Source organism: Rutidosis leptorrhynchoides, chromosome 3, assembly GCF_046630445.1.
Source record: "Rutidosis leptorrhynchoides isolate AG116_Rl617_1_P2 chromosome 3, CSIRO_AGI_Rlap_v1, whole genome shotgun sequence".
Classification (NCBI taxonomy): Eukaryota; Viridiplantae; Streptophyta; class Magnoliopsida; order Asterales; family Asteraceae; genus Rutidosis; species Rutidosis leptorrhynchoides.
In genome coordinates this window covers 240,173,446-240,195,379 of record NC_092335.1, presented here as the reverse complement: position 1 = coordinate 240,195,379, position 21,934 = coordinate 240,173,446, and positions in this window count along the sequence as shown.

The following is a 21,934-nucleotide window of genomic DNA, read 5'->3' as shown; positions in this document are numbered from 1 at the left end:
CTAAGTTATTATTATGCTTATTCAATCCGAAGTAATCATGATGTTGGGCTAATTACTAAAATTGGGTAATTGGGCTTTGTACCATAATTGGGGTTTGGACAAAAGAACGACACTTGTGGAAATTAGACTATGGGCTATTAATGGGCTTTATATTTGTTTAACTAAATGATAGTTTGTTAATGTTAATATAAAGATTTACAATTGGGCGTCTCTATAAATAACCATATACACTCGATCGGACACGATGGGCGGGGTATTTATATGTACGAATAATCGTTCATTTAACCGGACACGGGAATGGATTAACAGTCACTAGAATTATTAAAACAGGGGTGAAATTATGTACAAGGACACTTGGCATAATTGTTAACAAAGTATTAAAACCTTGGGTTACTCTCAGTCGACATCCTGGTGTAATTATTAAACAAAGTATTAAAATCTTGTTACAGTTTAAGTCCCCAATTAGTTGGAATATTTAACTTCAGGTATAAGAATAATTTGACGAGGACACTCGCAATTTATATTTATGACTGATGGACTGTTATGGACAAAAACCAGACGGACATATTAAATAATCCAGGACAAAGGACAATTAACCCATGGGCATAAAACTAAAATCAACACGTCAAACATCATGATTACGGAAGTTTAAATAAGCATAATTCTTTTATTTCATATTTTATTTCCTTTATTTTATATTTAATTACACTTCTAATTATTGCATTTTATTTATTGTTATTGTATTTAATTGCACTTTAATTTTCGTACTTTTTAATTATCGCAAGTTTATTTTATCGCACTTTTATTTATTGAAATTTCATTATCGTTATTTACTTTACGCTTTAATTTAAGTCTTGTATTTATTTTTAATATTTTACATTTGGTTTTAACTGCGACTAAAGTTTTAAAATCGACAAACCGGTCATTAAACGGTAAAAACCCCCCTTTATATTAATAATATTACTTATATATATATTTGTATTTCTATAAAAGTAAACTAATATAGCGTTAAGCTTTGTTTAAAGATTTTCCCTGTGGAACGAACCGGATTTATTAAAAACTACACTACTGTACGATTAGGTACACTGCCTATAAGTGTTGTAGCAAGGTTTAAGTATATCCATTCTATAAATAAATAAATATCTTGTGTAAAATTGTATCGTATTTAATAGTACTTCCTTATAAAATTTAATAGTATTTTATACCCCTTAGCTTTAACATCAAGTTATTTTTGGCGCCGCTGCCGGGGAAACGCTTAAAAGCCGGAAGCGCAACGCTAATATAAAAAAAAAAAAACAAAAATATAAATATATTTTTTTAGAGTTTGTTAAATATTTAAGTTCTATAAAAGTTTCTTTATCTTTATTTTGTAAAAATATAATTTTTATTTAATTTATAAATATATTTTATAAATATATTATTCAGCAAAAACAAAAAACAAATTTTTTTTTTTTCGGCCTGTACTGTAGCAGCCCATTCTGTGGCCTGAAACCCTAGCCCATGCGATCGCATGGCTGGGCAACTTAGGACTCATGCGATCGCATGAGCCCGTCTGACACGCCACAGTTGACTGAACCAGCATTTATTACGGGTATTATTATTTATTATTAATCTAAAACCCTATTTAGGGTTATATATTTTATAATTTAATTTAGTTTTTATATTTAATTTGTATTTTTATGTTTAATTAGTTTATTTAAAGTTTAAAATTAATAGTTTTATTAAATAAATAATATAAAAATAATATTTTTATAAAAATTGTACTTTTTACAACTTTTTGTATATTTTTATATTTTGTCCCTTTTTAATAGTTTTAGCGTAATTTTTGTATTTTTCGCTCGTATTTATTTTTAACTCATAGTTTTTGCCATAGTTATTTTTACTTCTAGATTTTTAGGCTTTGCCGTAAAATCCCTTAAGTGCTGTTTCTTTAGACTAAGATTTAGGTGCTTTAGAATTTTGCGACGCCTTTTTAAGTTTTAGTTTCTTTTTAAGTTATTGCCATTTGGGATATAGTTTTTCTTGTAAGCTTTAATATTTTTAGACACCTTTTACCTATGTATCAATTATCATTCCAATTAGTAATCTCAATTTGCGATTATAATTTTAAGTTAGTGGTAGTAATAAGGTTGGGTTATGCGAATGTTTTAAAGTTTTATAAGTCACTCTTTTTATTTCTTATTTTCAATGCCTTTTTCAATTTTTCTTTTCTTTTTCGACCTTTTTCGACGCGCTCTTTTTCTTTCTTATTTCTCGCTATTCTAGTTTTTAGGACATAGATTTTTATTCTACTTCTTATCTAAATTTTTTAAAATTACGAAAATTTATTTTAAGTAGTTAAATTAATAGACATCAAAATTTTCTGGTTCGTAGTAATAGTTGGATGTGTACGTGGACCGGGTTATTGGAGCCAAACAGTCCTCAATTATATTGAGACCAAACGAATCCTGCCCCTCTGCTGCATCTTTTGGCTATTCGAAATGTGGGCAAAATCAGAAAAGTCTATTGATTGGATAACTTATTATAATTTTTCTTTCCTTTTAAAAAACTAATAGGATATTCAGTGAATGCACCGAGCAAGACGTTCATCACCTTTTGTACGTTCACCACCTGTAACTAGATCAAGACATCTAACTAATATTGTCACCGTTGATAATCCATTTTTTGAACCCGACCTCACAATTGAGAATCCGGAGAATATTCAGGGACGATTCGTAGATCCTGAACCACTAAACTTTCCTCCGGAACCACCAATCATTCAAACAGAGATTGTTGAGGAACGAACCATTAAATCAGAATCCTCTAGTGATTCTGATTCAACAAATTCAATTATGGAAGTAACAGAACCTTTAAGTATGGAAGACCGAATGAGAGCTAAACGCACTGGCCAAGGTCACGCAATTACTCATCCTGACATTAATGCGCCAGATTATGAAATCAAAGGACAAATTCTACACATGGTGACTAATCAATGCCAATTTAGTGGTGCGCCGAAGGAAGATCCAAATGAACATCTTCGTACCTTTAATAGGATCTGCACACTATTTAAAATCCGAGAAGTGGAGGATGAACAGATATATCTCATGTTATTTCCCTGGACTTTAAAGGGAGAAGCCAAAGATTGGTTGGAATCGTTACCTGAAGGAGCGATTGATACATGGGACGTTTTAGTTGAAAAATTTCTTAAACAATTCTTTCCGGCATCTAAAGCCGTAAGACTTCAAGGAGAAATTGTTACGTTCACACAGAAACCAAATGAAACTCTATATGAGGCGTGGACAAGATTTGGAAAATTATTAAGAGGATGTCCGCAACATGGTTTAGACACCTGTCAAATAGTACAAATATTCTACCAAGGATGCGACATCACTACAAGGAAAGACATAGATATAGCAGCTGGTGGTTCCATTATGAAGAAAACCGAAACTGATGCTTATAAAATTATTGATAACACTGCTTCCCACTCACATGAGTGGCACCAAGAAAAAGATATCGTCAGATCATCTAAAGCAGCTAGAGCCGATTCTAGCCATGACTTAGATTCCATTTCTGCAAAGATAGATGCTGTCGAGAGACGAATGGAAAAGAAGACTAAGGATATTCACTCAATACGAATTAGTTGTGAGCAGTGTGGAGGACCACATTTGACAAAAGATTGTCTCAGTATTGAATTAACAATGGAACAAAGAGAGAATATTTCATAAATAAACCAAAGGCCTGGAAATAATTATCAGAATAATTATCAACCGCCAAGACCAATCTACAATCAAAACCAGAATTATAATAGAAATATTCCATACAACAACCAACAAGGTCCTAGCAATCAACAAGTATCCAACAATACTTACAACCAGCAAAGACCTAATTTTTAAAACAAACCACAACAAACCGATGATAAAAAGCCGAATTTAGAAGATATGATGACGAAGCTAGTTGAAACTCAAACGTAGTTTTTCACATCTCAGAAACAAACTAATGAACAAAATGCTCAAGCATTTAGAAATCAACAAGCTTCTATTCAAAATCTGGAACAAGAAGTAAGTAACCTAGCAAGGTTAATAGGTGAATGAAAACCGGAAAGTTTACCTAGTGATACAAATGCTAATCCCCGAAATGAAACAGCTAAAGCTATTATCACAAGAAGTGGTACAACACTTAAACCACCTGAAATACTTGTAACTTCTGATGAAACTATTCCTACTCCACAAGAACCACAACCTGAACAAGATAAGAAAACAGAATCGGTAGTTAAAAAGGTTAATGAAGATAACACAGTTAAGGATAAACCTTATGTTAAACCATACCAACCACCACTTCCTTACCCGAGTAAAATGAAGAAAGAGAAACTTGAAGCCGAGCAATCCAAATTCTTGGATATGTTTAAACAGATAAATGTAAATCTTCCTTTCATTGATGTGATTTCAGGAATGCCTATATATGCAAAATTCTTGAAAGATCTGATCTCAAATAGAAAGAAAATGGAAGAACTCTCGGCTGTTACTATGAACGCTAATTGTTCAGCAGTGCTGTTGAATAAGATACCAGAAAAACTATCTGATCCAGGAAGTTTCACAATTCCATGTTTTCTGGGTAGTCTTAGTTCAATAGAAGCACTGGCAGACTTAGGTGCTAGTATAAATTTAATGCCGTATTCACTATACGCTAAACTAGACCTTGGAGAATTGAAACCAACCAGAATAAGTATACAACTAGCCGATCGATTAATAAAATATTCTAGAGGGATAATGGAGAACATGCTAGTTAAAGTTGGTACTTTAGTATTTCCAGTAGATTTTTTTGTTCTGGATATGGAAGAAGATTCTCAAGTTCCTCTCATATTAGGAAGACCATTCTTAAACACGGCTAAAGCAATGATAGACGTGTTTGGTAAGAAACTGACCCTAAGTATAGAGGACGAGAGTGTTACCATTTCAGTTGATAGAGCAATGCCACAACCACAATCTGCAGATGATACATGTTATTATATTCAAACTATAGATGCACATGCAGAATTATTAGAAGAATTTCCAGAATTACAAGGAACAGGAGAATGTTCTTTAGGAGAAGGAACTGAACCAATTGATGAAGCTGAAATGTTAGCTACACTTATAGCTAATGGATATGAACCAACAACAGAAGAAATTTAAATGCTAAAAGAAGAAGACAAATATCGATATAAATCATCGATAGAAGAACCTCCGAAATTAGAGTTAAAGCCACTTCCAAACCATTTGGAATACGCTTATTTACATGGTGAATCTGAATTACCTGTAATAATATCGTCTTCTCTTACTGAAAATGAGAATCACAACTCATTTCTGTGTTGAAAGCTCATAAACCAGCCATTGCATGGGAGATTCATGATATTAAAGGAATAAGTCCTTCGTATTGCACACATAAAATCCTTATGGAAGAAGGTCGTAAAACGTATGTGCAACGCCAACGAAGACTAAATCCTAATATGCAAGATGTAGTTAAAAAAGAAATTATTAAACTACTAGATGCAGGTTTAATATATCCAATCTCTGATAGTCCATGGGTAAGCCCAGTTCAATGCGTGCCTAAGAAGGGTGGCATGACTGTCATTACAAATGAGAAAAATGAGCTTATTCCTACTAGGACTGTAACAGGATGGCGTGTTTGTATTGATTATAGAAAATTAAATGACGCCACCAGAAAAGATCACTTTCCCTTACCTTTCATTGATCAAATGTTGGAAAGATTAACCGGAAATAGTTACTATTATTTTCTTGATGGATTTTCCGGATATTTTCAAATTCCAATAGCACCCGAAGATCAAGAGAAAACCACATTCATGTGCCCTTATGGTACTTTTGCTTACAAACGCATGCCATTTGGACTTTGCAACGCCCCTGCAACCTTTCAAAGGTGCATGATGGCGATTTTTCACGACATGATAGAAGAATGCATGGAAGTTTTCATGGATGACTTTTCAGTCTTCGGTGATACATTTGAATCATGTCTAGTTAATCTGGAACGAATGCTTATTAGATGCGAACAATCAAATCTAGTACTTAATTGGGAGAAATGCCATTTCATGGTTAAAGAAGGCATCGTTCTTGGACATAAAATCTCAAAAGAAGGAATTGAAGTGGATAGAGCTAAAGTAGATGTAATTTATAAACTTCCACATCCCACCAATGTTAGAGGAGTTAGGAGTTTTCTAGGGCATGCCGGTTTTTACCGACGTTTCATAAAAGATTTTTCTAAAATTGCGACTCCTATGAATAAACTCCTAGAAAAGGATGCTCCATTCATCTTTTCAGATGAATGTATCAAATCTTTTAATATTCTTAAAGAGAAACTCACTAATGCGCCGATCGTGATAACACCAAATTGGAATCTACCGTTTGAATTAATGTGCGATGCAAGTGATTTTGCAATGGGAGCCGTTTTAGGACAAAGGATTGAAAAACGATTTCAACCTATATATTATGCTAGTAAGACGTTACAAGGAGCACAAATAAATTACACAACTACTGAAAAAGAACTCCTTGCTATTGTCTTTACTTTTGACAAATTTCGATCATATCTCGTTCTAGCTAAAACGGTGGTCTATACCGACCATTCTGCTCTTAGATACCTATTTTCGAAACAAGATGCCAAACCAAGATTAATCCGTTGGATCTTACTCTTACAAGAGTTTGATATTGAAATCCGAGATAAAAGAGGAGCAGAAAATCTCGCCGCTGATCATCTTTCTCGTCTTGAAAATCCCGAATTAGAAGTTCTAAATGAATCGACCATACAAGACAACTTTCCTGATGAATATCTATTGAAGATAGATTATAATGAAATTCCATGGTTTGCAGACTATGCAAACTACTTAGTTTGTGGATTCCTTGAAAAAGGATTGTCGTACCAAAAATGAAAGAAATTCTTCAGTGATATAAAACACTATTTCTGGGAAGATCCACATCTGTTTAAAAGTTGTCCCGATGGAATAATACGCCGATGTGTATTCGGAGATGAAGCTAGTAAAATTTTAAACCATTGTCACACAGGACCAACAGGAGGGCATTATGGGCCTCAACTAACAGCAAGAAAAGTTTATGATGCTGGATTCTATTGGCCTACAATTTACAAAGACGCACACCTTCTTTGCAAATCCTGTGATGCTTGTTAAAGGGCCCAAAAAATAAGTCAACGTGATGAAATGCCACAAAATGTCATCCAAGTATGTGAAGTATTTGACATTTGGGGTATTGACTTTATGGGTCCATTTCTAAAATCTCATAATAATCTATATATTCTCGTAGCCATTGATTATGTATCTAAATGGGCGGAAGCACAAGCTCTCCCAACTAACGATGCACGAGTTGTAGTCAACTTTTTAAAACGTCTTTTTGCAAGGGTTGGAACACCGAAAGCTTTAATAAGTGATCGGGGTACTCATTTCTGTAATAATTAACTTGAGAAAGTTCTCAAAAGATATGGAGTAACTCATAAAATCTCCACCGCATATCATCCACAAACAAGTGGACAAGTTGAAAATACCAACCGAGCTTTAAAACGTATTCTAGAGAAAACCGTAGGATCAAATCCGAAGGAATGGTCCATTAAATTGGAGGATGCACTCTGGGCTTTTAGAACTGCCTACAAAACTCCAATTGGAACCACACCTTTTGGACTTGTTTATGGAAAAGCATGTCATCTTCCAGTAGAAATTGAACACAAAGCATTTTGGGCTTTGAAGACATGTAATCTTGATTTACATGAAGCTGGACGTCTACGATTAAGTCAACTAAACGAATTAGAAGAATTAAGACATGAAGCATACGAAAATTCGTTAATCTATAAAGAAAGAATGAAGAAATGGCATGATAAAAGAATCAGAAGTTCAAAAGAATTTAAAGAAGGAGACAGAGTTCTTCTTATCAATTCACGATTCAAGCTATTTCCTGGAAAATTGAAATCAAGATGGTCTGGACCATTCATAGTCAAAAGAGTTTTCCCATACGGAACGATAGAATTAATAAATTCAAATGGAATTGAATTTAAAGTTAATGGTCACAGAGTTAAACATTACATACATGGTCCGATGGAAGTTGACAATGAAGTTAATCACAATTTCGATACCACAGCTAACTAAGTGTGGGGAGAATCAAGTCTTTAAAGGATAATATGTATTTCTGTTAGAGTTAGATTGTCTGTTTTCGTGTAGTTCTCGAAAATGGAACTCGAATGGTCTTTCCCTAGCAGACCCTAAAGAACTAGTCTTCTCCCCCCATTCTGAATTTTTATTTTTTTTAGGTTTTTACGAAATGAAGACTGCCTGTGAACTAAACCATGGTCTAATGCTACACGCTTTGATCACTAAACATAATAATGACACACTTCCGAGTGAAATAGTATCAGTAATCAGAGAAAGATTGGACGGAGTAAGAAAAGAATCCAGATGCGAAGATAATAAGTCACAATTTGGTAAAGGAAAATCAAAATCCGCAGCGAAAAGAAGAGCACGACACCTAGAAAGATGTCACAAATGAGGAAAATGGTCACATGGAGGTAAATGTTCAAATAATCAAACCTATTCAAATACCGAATTTGTTACTTTATGCAGAGACGGACCGTTCATATGTTTAGAAGAAAAAACACTGAATGCTCGAGGTTACGCCTATGTAGCCATGGATAACCAATTAAACCGACTATCTTATGAATGGGATAGATCATATAACTAAGAATACTATCTCACAGGTAAGTCTGTACAGTTTTTATTTTTATTTTTATTTTTAACCTTTTGATAATAAACGCTAATTTGTTCGCTATAAAGTATTAAATTGGTATTGAATAAAATTAGGTTTGGCGACCGAAATTATTGATATCATACAAAAATTTATTACATCACTGCGAAATTTAACGTTTATTCTTAAGGTATAAATATCTTTAATCAATCAACCCAAAATATTTCAAAAATTCGTCATGAGTTAAATTAGGTTATGGAACCGAAATTACTTTACCGAAAAGAGGGGCGCATATTTTTGATAATATTTGATTGATTAAAGTGGGATAAAAAGCCAAAAAGATTTTTAATTTTATTTTTACCATGTTTTTAAAATTAACATATAAATCTTAAATTAATATTGTAAACTTTGTAAAATCAATATATTTAAAATTATAAATATTTGAAAAATTAATATAAGTTTGGTGTGAATTTTTAATTTTTAAAATATGAATTTTTAATTTTATGCATTTCAAATTTTAAATTTAGTGTGAATTTTTTTATGTATTTTTAATTTTAGTTGGTGTGAATTTAAAAACAAAAAATTTAATTTATCTCATTAAGTTAAAAATATGATTTTTAAAATTCGTCGTAAGTTGAAGACTAGGTCATTTGAACCGAAATTGCTTTACCCGAGGGAGGGACGAGAACTTTTATTATCATTATTTTTAATCTTACCGAATGAAAGTATGCAAAAAACATTAAAAAACCAAAAATCTTAGCTTTTAAAACAATCGCTACAAAAAGACAAATTTTAAAATTTTGTCGAAGGACGGACTAGGACATCGATCCGAAACGACCTCATCCTAAATAACAAGGGAAACAAAATTTTAAAATTAATTACTTAATTGTTTTAATTAGTTAAGATATATAAAAAAAAAATACAAACTCCGCGACTCGCGGAGTTTGAAGGGTAAAATACCGCGACTCGCGGAGTTCCTAAAATCCAGAAAAAAAAATATAAGGGACGAACTGATCAGTCCCCAACCCAACACCCACGAAAATACTGCGATAAAACCCGCAAAAACCCGAAAAACACCCCCAAATTCACAATTTTTGACCGTTAATCATCAAATCGTTTATTAAAATCATGTTGAGAAGGATGCTATCAAGGAATTACTCAAGAAAAACGGTAAATTTCTACACCTAAACACCATTTAATCCAAAAATTAGTGTTCTTGAGCAATTTTTTCCCCAATTTGATTTTGATGCTTTTTAGTGTAATTATGCTTAAATTGTTTATGTATTATGCTTGTATAACCTAGATTGATGCTATTTAACATGATTAGAAGCCTTAAACTTCAAATTTTAAGTAATCTAGGGTTTGTGTTCTTGAGCAATTTGGGGCTTTTTGATAAAAACAGGTTATGGCCGATTTTTGTCATGAATTGTTGCTAAATTAAGTAGTGTAACATGTTTAGGTAGTTAAATGATCCAAACTTTGAGCCTAAACATGATTTTGAGAATTAAAGTGGAATTTTTCAAGTCTAAAATTCATGAACTTGATTTTTGAGAGATAATGCCATTTGAAACTTGTTTAATTACTAGTAATGATTATTTTGACATGTTATTTGAGTTGAATGCTTATGAACTTGGCGAACATTTTCGTATATGCTTATTTGAAAAAGTGTAGATTTGATGAAAATATGAAAATGAGCTTAAGTTTGATATAAATTAAACATGTCATTGTAATTATTTTGATTGATGATTTTGCTGACACTAATGCATATTTGGATGCACAAAAATTGTGTTTGATATGTTTTGCAGACTGAAAGGGGTGAATCTTCATCCCAAGCTCGCAATGCTCCTGCTGAGAATGCGGAACAACAGGAGGTGGATAACTACTACAAACAAGATATACCTCATCCAGTCATGACATTTTCTGATATGCACTTGGAAGATTTGCACCCGAACCTGAGATTTGACAGACTTTAGATAGATTATCCAAAATACCAAAGGAGTTTGCATACTCTTCATTCTAAAGCTGTTGAGGTACCTAGGGTCATAGAATGGGGACCATTAAAAGCTGTAGAATTGGCCGGGCCAATTAGGGAATTACTTGCACAGAGGTATGGTAATTCTACTTTTAACGATTGGGTACGGTTATTCAACATGCGTAGACCTGTATATAAAGTATGGTGTGAAGAATTGTTATGTAGTATAGAATTAAATGATCGGGTAGCTAGTTTAACCGATCGATCTTTTATTAGATTTTTGTTAGGAGGTTCGATGCGCCACATGTCTTTACTAGACATGGCTCAGGCTTTACGTATATATACGCCTGAGGAGCTAGCATCTGCCGATTGTAGAGGGTTGATATTGAACGGTAGGAAGATAGCTGAAAATTTTGATACGCATGGTGTATGGAGTCAAATGACAAGCCATCACCGATTCAAAGGGGGAAATTACTCTTATTTGGATATAGATAGAGCAGAGTTAAGAGTAATTCATAGGTTTTTAGCTAATTCGATTACACAAAAAGGTAAGAATAAGGAAAAGGTAAATGAACAGGATTTGTTTTACCATATGTGTATTCGAGAACCACAAAGCGCTGTAAGTATACCTTATTGTGTGGGTTATTATTTATCAGCTATGGTTAGGGGGATGAGACCGCATAGCATAATAGGAGGTGGTATATTTATTACTTTGATTGCTGAATATCTCGGTGTGGATGTAAGTCGGGGGGATTACTAATCGAAGAACCAGAACCCCGAGATACAATAGGTTTAAATTTATACCATGGTGCGAAAGTTTTGAAGAGGCGAAATAACGCCGCAGCACGATATAATGGTAGACATCCACAGATTGAGAGAAACCAACAGCAAGGTAATGTAGGAGGGGGAAATGAAATGGCAGAAATGCAAAGGTTTATAGCTTCACAAGAGTATGAAAATGCTAGAGATAGAGCATTTGAAGATTGGCAAGTTCATCAAAACCAAATCATAGCTTATTGCCAACATATAGGTAGAAACTATATTCCTACTCCATCGCCCATATTCCCTCCCTGGTCTATAGAGATTCAACCACCGTATCCTACGTATAACCCAGCCGAAGCATTTTATAGCACCTATGGTTATGCATGGAACCCCTACTGGTATCAGTATCATCCCTAGTCTACTTAGTTTTATTTATTTTGTAATTTGTAATGTTGATACGTTTAATACTTATGTTAATATTGTAATAGTTTTTATAATTTTCTAACTTTTATTCTTAGATTTTAATAATTTTTGAATGTGGGGTAATATACCAAACTTCAAAAATATGTATATATGTTTGCAATTTATTTTATGTACACAACATGGTAAAACAACGCATTTTCAAAGACTGGCATTAAGTTCAGCAAAAGCAACTAATTTTGACGACAAGATGCAAGATATATGTGAAATAACAACAAGACGGAATGAACAAATGATATGCACCATTTATCATTCAGCAAGCAAACACAAATATGTTTGGAAACTTTGGTAAAATTTAATCATTTTCACACAAATCACCCTTAATAATTTAAATTGTTACTGATTTCTTGCAAATGAGGGCATTGCAAGATCTTAAGTGTGGGAAGGGGTTAAATTCTTTCGGATTTTAAAATTTTTACTTTATACACTTGGTTACCATTAGAAATACTAGTAAAGTAGTAGTTGTATTAGAATCTAGTGCTCTCTGATAATAAAGAGCAACCCTAGTCTTATATACTGACTACCCAATTCTAGTAAAATTTTTCAAAATTTTCAACTAAATGAACTCAAAATCATGTTTATACATATTTATGAACGATAAAACTAGGTTTTAACACCAAAATTATTGTTACCTCGTAAAGGACATAAATTGAGAAACAAACCAAAATGTTAAAATTCATTTAAAATGGAATAGAGGACAATAAAAAGGAAAATAAAAGCCAAGTGTGAGAAAATTTACCAAGATATTTTAAACATATATCACATATTTTTGTACAAATAATTGAAAATACTTTTGCTTTGGACTAAAGTAAAAAGTTTTACCTGATTTACTGTAAGAAAGATGGATCTACACGATGAATCAATTCCATCAGTAAAAGGAAGTAAAGTCTTCCGAAAAATAAACGCGCTTCTTGATTTAGGTCAGGAAGTTGTCGTCCAGACCAGCTGTAGGTTGACGAAAAATCTAGAAAAGTCATCACTAAAATCAGCAGGAAATCCACGGACCTCAGCATCAAACAGGGTCGCCAAGTGGTCAGATTTATCCTAACCATGAGAAGGATTTATCTCGTACAATGGGGGGGGCACCGTGCAAATTAGCTTGATAAGACTAATGAATCAGATCCCCAGAAAGGATAATCTCCTTAAAGATCAAAAATCAGCTTTTAAGCCTGATATTACTCAATCCTAGAGATTGACCTTAAAGATTGAGAATTCAAACTCATGGAATTCAATGATATCTAAACTCGAGCTTGAACGAGAAAATATTTTGATCAAATTATAAACCGATTTGTTTTCTGAAAACCCATTTTCAATGCGTTCATTACCATTGAACGTAAAATCCTAGGAATTCACCTGGAATTCATTAGGTCACCTGAACCAAATCGGGTGTCAACCGTAAGAATGGTGGTTGCATAGCATGGTCAAAGACAGGACCTTGTGCCAGACCAAAAAATCATAGGATGATCTTTACTATTGCCCCTACAAAGGATAGTAATAGCGTCCGACACGTTATAGACCATAATTAAAAGCATGTCAGGGGACATTGCCTTAACAGTTGCTTGTTCAACGATTTCCTTTACAACTGGACGGTAGTTTACCGAAAGGTAATATACGGGATAAGTAAACTGGACGTGTTGCTTTCCTAATACAAGGTTAGCAAGTGGGTGACACAAAACCGTAAGTTTTGAGCTAAAATTTTCAAATCTTAAACCCACCAAACCCACAAAAATAATTTGCAAACACCGGTAAAGGGTTATTCCGGAAAACTTATCTAGGGTAAAAATTAGATTTAATTTTCAAAAGATCAAATATTTTCATAAAGATCCAGTTTCCTTAATGGATCTAAATTTTTATAGTCATGTGGGACTGTAAACCATATCGTTACTACCATTGTTTATACCGCCGTATAGAAATCACTGATGTACAAAGTGTGAAGAATAAAGAAGTGATTCTAGTATTTAAAGACGATATTGCTTGAGGACAAGCAACGCTCAAGTGTGGGAATATTTGATAATGCTAAAAACAAACATATATTTCATAGCATTATTCCCCAAGAAAGACAAGCTTTTAGTTGCAATTGTTCTATTTACAAGTGATATTCGTTTAAATAATAAAAGGTGAAGACAAAAGACAGATTCGACGAATTGAAGACGCAAACGACCAAAAAGCTCAAAAGTACAAGATTCAAAACGTAAAGTACAAGATATTAAATTGTACGCAAGGACGTTCGAAAATCCGGAACCGGGACCAGAGTCAACTCTCAACGCTCGACGCAACGGACTAAAAATTACAAGTTAACTATGTATATAAATATAATATAATATATAATTAATTATATTAATTATATATATATTATATTTATAAAATAAACCGTCGGTAAACCAAGAGCCAAAATGGAGTGAGCTGTAATTACAAACTCCGCGACTCGCGGAGTTTGAAGGCAAAAAATGCCGCGAGTCGCGGAGATTACCTGGACAAAAATTCCTATAAAAGCAAAAGAATTCTGATCATTTTCATATCCATAATATATCAATCTCTCTATCTATATACGTAATATTTATTTATAATTTATATTTTAATTTTAATCCTAATAATAAGGGTATGTTAGCGAATGTTGTAAGGGTGTAAGTCGAAATTCTGTCCGTGTAACGCTACACTATTTTTAATCATTGTAAGTTATGTTCAACCTTTTTAATTTAATGTCTCGTAGCTAAGTTATTATTATGCTTATTTAATCCGAAGTAATCATGATGTTGGGCTAATTACTAAAATTGGGTAATTGGGCTTTGTAGCATAATTGAGATTTGGATAAAAGAACGACACTTGTGGAAATTAGACTATGGGCTATTAATGGGTTTTATATTAACTAAATAATACCTTGTTAATTTAATATACAAACTTATAATTCGACGTATTTATATATAACCACATACGCTTGACTGGGTACGGTGGGCGGGATATTTATAAATACCAATAATTATTCATTTTACCGGATACGGAACTGGATTAATAGTTAATAGACTTGTTGAAACAGGGGTGAATTACATTCAAGGGTAATTGGTGTAATTGTTAACAAAGTAGTAAAACCTTGGTTTACACGCAGTCGATAACCTGGTGTATTCATTAAACAAAGTATTAAAACCTTGTTACAATTCGAATCCCCAATTAGTTGAAATATTTGACTTCGGGAATAAGAATAATTTGACGAAGGCTTTCGCTCTTTATATTTATGACTGATGGACTATTATGGACAAATCCGTGTGGACATATTAAATAATCCAGGACAAAGGACAATTAACCCATGGGCATAAAACTAAAATCAACACGTCAAACATCATGATTACGGAAGTTTAAATAAGCATAATTCTTTTATTTCATATTTAATTTCCTTTATTTTATATTTAATTGCACTTCTAATTATCGCATTTTTATTTATTGTTATTGTATTTAATTGCACTTTTAATTATCGTACTTTTTAATTATCGCAAGTTTATTTTATCGCACTTTTATTATTCGCAATTTCATTATCGTTATTTACTTTACGCTTTAAATTAAAGTCCTTTTAATATTTTACATTTGGTTTTAACTGCGACTAAAGTTTTAAAATCGACAAACCGGTCATTAAACGGTAAAAACCCCCCTTTATAATAATAATATTACTTATATATATATATATATATATATATATATATATATATATATATATATATATATATATATATATATATATATATATATATATATATTTGTATTTTTATAAATTTAAACTAATATAGCGTTAAGCTTTGTTTAAAGATTTTCCCTGTGGAACGAACCGGACTTACTAAAAACTACACTACTGTACGATTAGGTACACTGCCTATAAGTGTTGTAGCAAGGTTTAAGTATATCCATTCTATAAATAAATAAATATCTTGTGTAAAATTGTATCGTATTTAATAGTATTTCCTGCTAAAATATAAAGCTATTTTATATACACCTCGCATAACATCATATATACATATCTATATACACATAATTGTTCGTGAATCGTCGAACACGGTCAAAGGGTAATTGATTACATGAATGTAGTTCCAAACTTTTTGAGATTCAACATTACAAATTCTGCTTATTGTGTCGGAAACATATAAAGGTTAAGTTTAAATTTGGTCGGAAATTTTCGGGTCGTCACAGTACCTACCCGTTAGAGAAATTTCGTCCCGAAATTTGATCGAGGTCATCATGGCTAACCATAAAAATGTTTTCATGACGGATATGTGTTGATAGATAGGATTTTATTACCATAGAGTAATATGGATAAAATGATCCGATTACTCGAAGCGTGATAATGCTAAAAACGGACATATATTTTATAGCATTATTCCCCAAGAAAGACAAGCTTTTAGTTGCAAATGTTCTATTTACAAATGATATTCGTTTAAATATTAAAAGGTGAAGACAAAAGACAGATTCGACGAATTGAAGACGCAAACGACCAAAAAGCTCAAAAGTACAAAATACAATCAAAGAGGTTCCAATTATTGATAAGAAACGTCTCATAATTACAAGAGTACAAGATTCAAAACGCAAAGTACAAGATATTAAATTGTACGCAAGGACGTTCGAAAATCCGGAACCGGGACCAGAGTCAACTCTCAACGCTCGACGCAACGGACTAAAAATTACAAGTCAACTATGCACATGAATATAATATAATATATAAATAATTCTTAAAAATTATATATATATTATATTAATATTTAAAATCATCGGCAAGAAAGAAGCCAAAGCTGGTGAGCTGGAATTTCAAACTCCGCGACTCGCGGAGTTTGAAGGCAAAAAATGCCGCGAGTCGCGGAGTTCTCCTGGACTCAATTCCCTATAAAAGCAAACGCAGTTTGATCGCAAAAACCATAATTCAATCTCTCTCTATATATGTATACGTAAATATATTTATATTTATATTTTAATTTTAATTTTAATTATAATTCTAATAATAAGGGTATGTTAGCGAATGTTGTAAGGGTGTAAGTCGAAATTCTGTCCGTGTAACGCTACGCTATTTTTAATCATTGTAAGTTATGTTCAACCTTTTTACTTTAATGTCTCGTAGCTAAGTTATTATTATGCTTATTTAATCCGAAGTAATCATGATGTTGGGCTAATTACTAAAATTGGGTAATTGGGCTTTGTACCATAATTGGGGTTTGGATAAAAGAACGACACTTGTGGAAATTAGACTATGGGCTAATAATGGGTTTTATATTAACTAAACAATACCTTGTTAATTTAATATACAAACTTATAATTCGACGTATTTATATATAACCACATACGCTTAACTGGGTACGGTGGGCGGGATATCTATAAATACCAATAGTTATTCATTTTACCGGACACGGAACTGGATTAATAGTTAATAGACTTGTTGAAACAGGGGTGAATTACATTCAAGGGTAATTGGTGTAATTGTTAACAAAGTAGTAAAACCTTGGTTTACACGCAGTCGATAACCTGGTGTATTCATTAAACAAAGTATTAAAACCTTGTTACAATTCGAATCCCCAATTAGTTGGAATATTTGACTTCGGGAATAAGAATAATTTGATGAAGGCTTTCGCTCTTTATATTTATGACTGATGGACTATTATGGACAAATCCGTATGGACATATTAAATAATCCAGGACAAAGAACAATTAACCCATGGGCATAAAACTAAAATCAACACGTCAAACATCATGATTACGGAAGTTTAAATAAGCATAATTCTTTTATTTCATATTTAATTTCCTTTATTTTATATTTAATTGCACTTCTAATTATCGCATTTTTATTGTTATTGTATTTAATTGCACTTTTAATTATCGTACTTTTTAATTATCGCAAGTTTATTTTATCGCACTTTCATTTATCGCAATTTCATTATCGTTATTTACTTTACGCTTTAAATTAAGTCTTGTATTTATTTATTGTTTTACATTTGGTTTTAACTGCGACTAAAGTTTTAAAATCGACAAACCGGTCATTAAACGGTAAAAATCCCCCTTTATAATAATAATATTACTTATATATATATTTGTATTTTTATAAAATAAAACTAATATAGCGTTAAGCTTTGTTTAAAAGATTCTCTGTGGACCGAACCGGACTTACTAAAAACTACACTACTGTACAATTAGGTACACTGCCTATAAGTGTTGTAGCAAGGTTTAGGTATATCCATTCAATAAATAAATAAATATCTTGTGTAAAATTGCATCGTATTTAATAGTATTTCCTGCTAAAATTTAATAGTATTTTATACCCCTTAGCTTTAACTATCAAGTATTTTTGGCGCCGCTGCCGGGGAATCTTAAACGCCGAAAGCGCAACGCTAAATATTAAAAAAAAAAGATTTTTATTTTTAGTTTACTTTTATAAAAATACGTTTTTGTAAAAATACGTTTTAAATATTCGAAAACATAGAAAAGAAAAACAAAAATATAAATATTTTTAAGAGTTTATTAAATATTTAAGTTTTATAAAGTTTCTTTATTTTTATTTTATAAAAATATAAGTTTTATTTAAATATTTTGTGTTTATTTAGAACATAAAATTAAAAACCGAAAAAATAAATAAATATATAAATCTAGTTTTAAGATTTTTATTATAAAGTATTTCTATTTTTATTTTAGTTTTTAAAACATAAGTTTTTATTTAGTTTTTATAAATATTTTATTTAAATATTTAAACAGAAAATATAAAAAAAAGAAAAACGAAACCTGTCGAAACCAGCCTGTCATCTGAATTTTCATATCCCGCGACTCGCGGAGTTTGAAGAAGAAAATACCACGACTCGCGGAGCCGTCTGACACGGGCACACAGCAACCCTAATTTGGCATTTATTACGGAGTTTTAATTATTATTATTAATTAATTAGTATTTAGGGTTAATTAATTTATTATTTAGTTTAAGATTTAATTAATTTGTAATAATTATTTTTAATTAGTTTTATTTATATATATAAGAGTAATAGTTTTATAAAATAAATAATATAAAAATAATATTTTTATAAAAATTGTACTTTTTACAACTTTTTGTATATTTTTATATTTTGTCGCTTTTTAATTGTTTTAGCGTAATATTTGTATTTTTCGCTCGTATTTAGTTTTAAGATATAGTTTTTGCCATAGTTATTTTTTTTTTTACTTCTAGATTTTTAGGCTTTGCCGTAAAATTCCTTAAGTGCTTTTTCTTTAGACTAAGATTTATGTACTTTAGAATTTTGCAACGCCTTTTTAAGTTTTAGTACCTTTTTAAGTTATTTCCATTTAGGATATAGTTTTACTTGTAAGCTTTAATATTTTTAGACATCTTTTACCTATGTATCAATTATCATTCCAATTAGTAATCTCAATTTGCGATTATAATTTTAAGTTAGTGATAGTAATAATGTTGGGTTAGTCGAGTGTTTTTAAGTTCTATAAGTTACTCTTTTTCTTTCTTATTTTTATTTTTCAATCTTTTTCCAACACGCTCTTTTTCTTTCTTATTTCTCGCTATTCTAGTTTTTAGGACATAGATTTTTTATTCTACTTCTTATCTAAATTTCTTAAAATTACGAAAATTTATTTTAAGTGGTTAAATTGATAGACATCAAAATTTTCTGGTTCGTAGTAATAGTTGGATTTGTACGTGGACCGGGTTATTGGAGCCAAACAGTCCTCAATTATATTGAGACCAAACGAATCCTGCCCCTCTGCTGCATCTTTTGGCTATTCGAAACGTGGACAAAATCAGAAAAGTCTATTGATTGGATAACTTATATAATTTTTCTTTCATTTTTAAAAACTAATAGGATATTCAGTGAATGCACCGAGCAAGATGTTCACCACCTTTTGTACGTTCACCACCTGTAACTAGATCAAGACATTTAGCAAATATTACCACCGTTGATTTTTCTTTAGAATCGTCATCCAGTCGACCAAGTACTCCAGTTCAAATTTCCGATAATCCATTTTTTGAACCCGACCTCACAATTGAGAATTTGGAGAATATTCAGGGACGATTCATAGATCCTGAACCATTAAATTTTCCTCCGGAACCACCAATCATTCAAACAGAGATTGTTGAGGAACGAACCATTAAATCAGAATCCTCTAGTGATTCCGATTCAACAAATTCAATTATGGAGAATCTAGAACCTTTAAGTATGGAAGACCAAATGAGAGCTAAACGCACTGGCCAAGGTTACGCAATTACTCATCCTGACATTAATGCGCCAGATTATGAAATCAAAGGACAAATTCTACACATGGTGACTAATCAATGCCAATTTAGTGGTGCGCCGAAGGAAGATCCAAATGAACATCTTCATACCTTTAATAGGATCTGCACACTATTTAAAATCCGAGAAGTTGAGGATGAACAGATATATCTCATGTTATTTCCCTGGACTTTAAAGGGAGAAGCCAAAGATTGGTTGAAATCGTTACCTGAAGGGGCGATTGATACATGGGACGTTTTAGTTGAAAATTTTCTTAAACAATTCTTTCCAGCATCTAAAGCCGTAAGACTTCAAGGAGAAATTGTTACGTTCACACAGAAGCCAAATGAAACTCTATATGAGGCGTGGACAAGATTTGGAAAGTTATTAAGAGGATGTCGCAACATGGTTTAGACACCTGTCAAATAGTACAAATATTCTACCAAGGATGCGATATCACTACAAGGAAAGACATAGATATAGCAGCTGGTGGTTCCATTATGAAGAAAACCGAAACTGATACTTATAAAATTATTGATAACACTGCTTCCCACTCACATGAGTGGCACCAAGAAAAAGATATCGTCAGATCATCTAAAGCAGCTAGAGCCGATTCTAGCCATGACTTAGATTCCATTTCCGCAAAGATAGATGCTGTCGAGAGACGAATGGAAAAGATGACTAAGGATATTCACTCAATACGAATTAGTTGTGAGCAGTGTGGAGGACCACATTTGACAAAAGATTGTCTCAGTATTGAATTAACAATGGAACAAAGAGAGAATATTTCATACATAAACCAAAGGCCTAGAAATAATTATCAGAATAATTATCAACCGCCAAGACCGATTTACAATCAAAACCAGAACTATAACCGAAATATTCCATACAACAACCAACAAGGTCCTAGCAATCAACAAGTATCCAATAATACTTACAATCAGCAAAGACCTAATTTTCAAAACAAACCACCACAAACCGATGATAAAAAGCCGAATTTAGAAGATATGATGACAGTTGAAACTCAAATGCAGTTTTTCACATCTCAAAAACAAACTAATGGACAAAATGCTCAAGCATTTAGAAATCAACAAGCTTCTATTCAAAACTTGGAACAAGAAGTAACCTAGCAAGGTTAATAGGTGAAAGAAAACCGGGAAGTCTACCTAGTGATACAAATGCTAACCCCCGGAATGAAACAGCTAAAGCTATTACCACAAGAAGTGGTACAACACTTAAACCACCTAAAATACCTGTAACTTCTGATGAAGCTATTCCTACTCCACAAGAACCACAACCTGATCAAGATAAGGAAAAAGAACCGGTAGTTGAAAAGGTTAATGAAGATAACACAGTTAAGGATAAACCTTATGTTAAACCATACCAACCACCACTTCCTTACCCGAGTAAAATGAAGAAAGAGAAACTTGAAGCCGAGCAATCCAAATTCTTGGATATGTTTAAACAGATAAATGTAAATCTTCCTTTCATTGATGTGATTTCAGGAATGCCTAGATATGCTAAATTCTTGAAAGATCTAATCTCAAATAGAAAGAAAATGGAAGAACTCTCGGCTGTTACTATGAATGCTAATTGTTCAGCAGTGCTGTTGAATAAGATACCAGAAAAACTATCTGATCCAGGAAGTTTCACAATTCCATGTTTTCTGGGTAGTATTAGTTCAATAGAAGCATTGGAAGACTTAGGTGCTAGTATAAATTTAATGCCGTATTCACTATACGCTAAACTAGACCTTGGAGAATTGAAACCAACAAGAATAAGCATACAAC